Consider the following 6,437-nt stretch of genomic DNA (forward strand, 5'->3'; position numbering starts at 1 on the left):
TATATATATATTTTAGAAAAAAGCAAAAAAAAAAAAAAACCAAGTTGACACTTTAATATTTCCCAATGAAGACTTTATTTATGGAATGGAATGGAGAAAAAAAAAACAGCTATTTTGAAAATATATTTATATCTACGAAAAGAAGTTGGGAAAACAAATATTTTAATCAGAGAATTATTCCTTAAAGATTTTAAAATGTATTTAGTTGTACATTTTATATGGGTTCAACCCCAGCACATGAAGTATAATGGTCAGATTTATTTTGTATTTATTTACTATTATAACCACTTTTTAGGAAAGATAGCTAATTTGTATTTATATGTAATCAAAAGAAGTATTGGGTTTGTACATAATTTTCCAAAAATTGTAGTTGTTTCCAGTTGTGTGTATTTAAGATGAAAAGTCTACATGGAAGGTTACTCTGGCAAAGTGCTTAGCACATTTGCTTTTTTGCAGTGCTACTGTTAAGGTCACAAGTTCAAGTCCAGAAAAAAAAAAAAAGTGGATAATCCACTCTGCTGACTTTCAAGATTATTATATTATTCAATTCTCAGGAATGTTGCAGAGTGGTTGTCCAATCCATGAGAACTTACGTCCTTATTAGGTGGAATATTTGGATAAGAACCAGACATTGCTGATCTAATATCGAAACACTTTCCTACCCCTTAATTTGCAGAAAGCATAAAGCAGGACCAATAGAAATAATTGGGAAAATGATGAACCTGCAGGAAAGTGAATGATGGTTTGTTATTCTTCTTTCCTAAAGTAGTGACCCCTTCAAAGGGGCTGGTCTGGCCAAAGTATTAAATAAAACATAAGATTTCTTTGTTATTAATATTGTGGTCATGTATATTTAAAATTGATATATAATGGCTCTCATGAAGAATTGAAAATTGATTTGTATTTAACTTTTACCTCATCTGGGAGCTCTTTATGCTCAGAAGGGCCCAGTTTTCTAAATTTGTCCAACACACAGAAAAATTGTGCCCATCATGTTTTCTGCCCACTGCCTATTCTCTGTTCGATCAGCTTGCTTTTCTTTCCAAGGTTATGTGTTTGAACACATTTCTCCAAATGTTAAACCTATTTTAGATAATAAATATCAGAGCTCTGGCATTTCATTTTATAAAGTCCAACCTGTAAGAAAATGGTGCATTTGTACAGCATTCATGATGATTACCTTGTGTTTGCATTTTTTTTGCTTCTGAAGTTACTCATTTTGGAGGGAGGTGGGGAAAAGGGAAGGAATGGTTGGAAATTTGCAAGCAAGTCACTTGATAATTCATATTTGCCTCAAAGGAATTACCAGTGATTTAGTATTTCACATGAACGTCTTTGGGGGTTCATGATTTAAGAGAAAGATTTAAGAGAAAAACCAAAGCTCCAAAACAAGCAAAACCTGGGGAACCCAAGATAAAGTTTCAGAGATGATATCCCATGCAACAGAGGCAACGGTGCCAAAAAATTAGAAAGGGAAAGTGTCTGAGATCAGCTTCTGCAAGGACATCTGCCAATTGGATGGAAGCCCAAGCAGAATGAAGTCAAATTAGGCCGCTCAGAGTGAACTCTCACAGTGGCAGAGCTTCTGTGCTCTTGTGTTGAAACCAGACCCAAAGAAGGGTTCGGTGGGTATGTCTGTATGGCCAGGGGACCCACAACTCCCCACTGTTGTACTGGAAGTATTTTAGGTCAATTTCTAGGGCTCTGTGTCACCTCTGATCCTGCTGTGATTGGTGAGGCCTGGTTCTAAACTTTCCTAGCCTTCTTGGAATTGGCTGAAAAAATCGCATGCTCATAAAGGAACAGACTGTTACAATCAGATTCTCCTCAGGAATTAACTTGGAATAGATATAGTAACATTTTGATTGTGATAGATTTAACCCTTGTCTTGAGATTACGTAGATTATGTTTTTAAATTAATGCTAGTTATCCTTTACTCCTTCCACTTTTAAAAACCTTTCCATTCCTTTTTAGCCCTATCCCTGTTGCTTTTGGGTGAGAATCATTAGTCTTAGGTGAGAATCATTAGTCTTAGAACCAAGTTTGGAGGGCAGGATGGTCTCTCCTCCAGCCATCCTTCACCCTTGTTTGCCATGGATAGGAGGGACAACGTGCACTGTCTTAACATCTTAAGAAATAATAACCATGTTTTCTCATCTCCAAATACTCTAGATGAGAGTGTGAGATTATAGTACAAGAGTTTCCAGCCATTCGGCAATTCAATCCATTCTTTTCGATTTTTCTGCTTCATTGGTTCTGATTTTCTTTGTTAAAATGGTTTTCAATGGTATCAATTCAAATGTGTTCTCTTGCATGTTTTATATGTATATAAAATACAAACGTAAATATACACACGTAATATGTAATATGTATAAAAACATATGAAAATATGTGATATATATTACATATGTCTAGATGATGGTATTTTCAGCTTCAGTTTAGTTGAGGACTCTGACCTTGGCAGTTCATTTGAGAAACAGAATATTCTTACATACATTCTACATTCTTACAGACCTTTTGGCTCACATTTTTCATTCTGAGAAAAAGTGTCATAACTCCATGACATGGAATCTTTTGAATCCTCAGTGACTATTCTGTAGGAATCCTTGAATCCTTTTACAGTTGGCTTTAAACAAATGTATCAGTTTCTGAATTTTGGAGGATCGCCTTTCAAAATTGATTAAATTGTGTCATCTGTTTTTGTGCTTGTCTGGGCTGTGTGCTCGCCCTGGCATGGTTTCAACCTGTATGGCAGGTCCCAATTGCTCTGTTCATTTTTTGCATTCAAAATTGGGGTGGGGGAGGGTGAAAGTTTACAAATTTATCTGTGCTTCCACCTTCTCTTAATTTGTACTCCAATTGCTACTTTAAATTGTACCTCAAGAGGCCAAGATTATCACTAGATAATCTAAACGTTCCATGTCTTTTCCCTCAATTTTTTATTGGAGATGGAGAAATCATTTGTGCAACTCAAAGCACTTTTTAAAAGAGTGTTTCTATTCTGCAGTCATATTAGTGTTAGATGCCACAGCCCCAATCTGTTATAAGGCAAAAGAAACATAACCTTGCAATAAAGAATAATTTAAGTGTAGAATAAGTATGATATACGTGGGCAATTACAAAGAAGTAAGATTGCTCTATTCCTCTCCTTGCCTTCTTTTTTTTTCAGGGGGCAAGTAGGGTGAGATGGATAAAATGCAAGTCTGCTTTACTCAGGTAAAATGCTTTTCCTTTTTTCTCTACTTTGTTGCCATAAATTACAACTTTACTATATTCTTCGGGGCAGAGTTTTTGACTATCTCCCTCCTGTGCAAATTTCAAAGTGAACTTCTACCTAACTTGGGGGACCGATGCTCTAAATAAAACATCTTAGATTTTAATGTGCATACGATTCACCAGTACTGCCTCAAGGGGAATACAAGTTGATGTGTATACAGACCCCTTGGGATCATAACAGGTTCTGTTTCAGTGAAACTGTGGTGGGGCCTGAGAGTCTGAATTTCTGAGACGCTCCCAGGTGAAGCTGTTACCTCTGGCCCATGGACTACTCTTTGAGTAGCAAGGCTCTGATAATTCTTTCTCAATCACAACGGCAGAAAGTTGCACTGAGTTTAGGCCCCTCTCTAAGAAGTAGCCATTAAAGGAAAAAAACCAAAACCTGTATACAGGATGGTATTTGAATACATTTCACCATATCTGAAATGATGTTCTACATATTTTTTTCAAAGGCATTCTTTTCCCCCACAAGATGACTGGCAATTTTGTGTTCCAGCCACCCTCAGACATGAAAACACTTGGTTGCTTATCTTGTAAAATCTGCTCTGCGTGCTTGCTTGGGCATGTACGCAGTCAGTTTAGTCAAATACATGTCAGTACATCTATGTGGATGGGGGAGCAGGTGCAAGCCCTTAACGTACTTTAAAAAAGTTTAACACTCAAGTCAGTCCACTGACTTGATCCTGTGTGATCTTAGTGCCAAGCGTCTGAGTTAAAAGTTTTCCCTTTGAAGGCAGCAAATAGATGTCATACATTTGAAGCATTTGTTTATACTAAAAATGATACTTGATTTTTTTTTTTTTAAGTTCTAAGGCAGTTCATTGTATAACACCACTGAGCCTAGAGGGTGATATAAAGCTTCGCAAGCTGGTATTTGAGATTAGATTTAATGGATACTGGAATTTGTGATGCTGCAGTTGGCTTCAAATAAGGTGGTGAGGTGAATGGGCTCAGGCTAGAAAAAGCAAAAGGAAGTGATTTCCCTCTGCAGTGGGGGTCAGCAAAGAAATATCTCTGTGTTGGTGCCTCCTTTTTAGCAAAATGTCCTATGAGGGTCATCTGTTTTGCAGCCTCGTTTTTACTTTTTAGGGGACTACTATTAAGATTTCTTATAAGCAGCACAGATTTGAATATTTGTTGAAATGCTGAGATGAATGAATTCCTAATCTTCAAACACACACACATATATATATATAAATATATATATAATACATATATAAATATATAATATATATATATTTAATACTAGACACATACATATGTGTATATTTAATACTAGACACACTAATAATATGTCAACATATACTATATATATGTGCATAACATATACGTACACATATACATACATATTTTTCCCATATATCCAAAGGAAAAATCTTGATTTGCCCTTGTCTGGAGTCCATATGCTGAGTGTAGGGCACCTAGTGTTTTTTGTTGTTGTTGGGTTTATCATTTCATTTATGTCTCTACATTTTGAATTGAGTTCCTCTGAGATGCTTAAGCGGTATGCCAGATGCTGACATGAACACCCACTTCAAGGCTGTGTTTGCCTTGTACCCTGGGCCCCACTCTAAGGCAGGGCCAGGAGTACATTATTGTTGTCGTGTGTTCTGATGGGGAGATCTCTCTGCAAACCACCGATTTGCTTAAAGCTTCCCTCGTAAGGAGCGGGATCTCATCTGGACTGCATTTACGCTGGAACCACTTGGCCACAACACTATGAGAGAATAATTATTGAACTATTTTACTGTACAACTATTTCCAAATTGTTGATTTTTTATTGATTTCAGGAGGCAAGCTAATTGCCCCATGGCAACTTGATGTGAACGTTTAATGAAGATCAGGAAACAGAGTTTATGAAAAGCTTTTGTATAGTAACTGCAAAGTTTCAAGAACTGTTTTATACTTCCTGACAGTGCTGGGCCTAGCTTAATGGTTTGTTTTTATTACTTAAGAGTGTAAACCTTGCTTTAGCCCGGTGTGTGGAAACTATACCCTCATCCCGCATTACGCATTTTCAAGTTGCTTTTTACTCACTCCTGACTTCCTTTCCTGCCATCTACAATCAGGACTTTTTCTGTTTTAATTGTCTGAAAGGGAGTTTCTATCTTTGCACGCTGAGAATCTTAACACGCGCACACACTCATGAAGTTAAGTGTCTGTATTGTTTCACTTTGTTTTGGGTGGAGTTTCTTTTCGGCACTTGGTTGCTAGACAACCAAGCAGACAAAAGTTAAAGATTGAAGAGGCATTTTTAAAGATGTCGAATCTTGGCGGCTGAAGTATTTTATCTTTGTCTTAATATGGAAGGCTTAGTTTTCTTACCAGGTTACCCTTCCTTTTGTTGGGTAGAAGGCTGGTATCAGATTTTTTGAAGTCAAGCTCTTTAGGTATTATCTGTTTGAGAACTTTCTAAAGGTTTCCCCTTTGCTGGAACACACTTCCCACCTGAATGGACAAGAAAAAGACAGCTTAGTTTCCAAGGGTGTGTTTTAAATCATTAATAAAGTTGAACTTGAGCACTCAGCCACTTCGATTTTTGTGAGGCAAAGAGGTAGAGAAGAGATCACTTTTTGAGGCAACATTCAGAAACTCAAGACTTTGGTTTGTGGAGAACACTGGCTCTGAGAAGCTGCTTTTGCTTTTTCGGTGGATCTATTGGAAGTGTTTTTAAAAAATTCTTAAAAGCCTAATTTTAAATCAAAGTCATTTAAATTGCTCATTTCAGTAAGATGTTTCAGAAGCGTGTTATAAATACATGATCTTTATACATCTGCCAAGTTGGACGTGTGTTCACAAGTTCGTCTTGCATGTGTACACAATTTGTAGCTGACGTGCTTTCCTCATTCTGGGTCTGCCCCTTTCCCTTGTTCATCCTCGGAGATGCTGCCTTTCTGTCTCTCCTCTTCACAGGGTTCCCTATGCTGGAATTCAGTCAAATCCATGGAAAACTTTACCAACTTTACTGATTCATTTACAGGCAGGATTTCCTGGCATGGGGATCAAACAGGGAGTCCTGAAGTTTGTTCATCATAGCCTGTCTTGGAAACGAGGATCTTCTGAAGCCTGTCTGGCCTGTACATATAAATTTGACAAAATGTTCTCCTATAAAGAAACCTTACTACTGACTTAAAAATTGCTCAATCACTTGGTTTAACCAG

The sequence above is a fragment of the Panthera uncia genome (genome assembly GCF_023721935.1).
Source record: "Panthera uncia isolate 11264 chromosome A3 unlocalized genomic scaffold, Puncia_PCG_1.0 HiC_scaffold_11, whole genome shotgun sequence".
Classification (NCBI taxonomy): domain Eukaryota; kingdom Metazoa; phylum Chordata; class Mammalia; order Carnivora; family Felidae; genus Panthera; species Panthera uncia.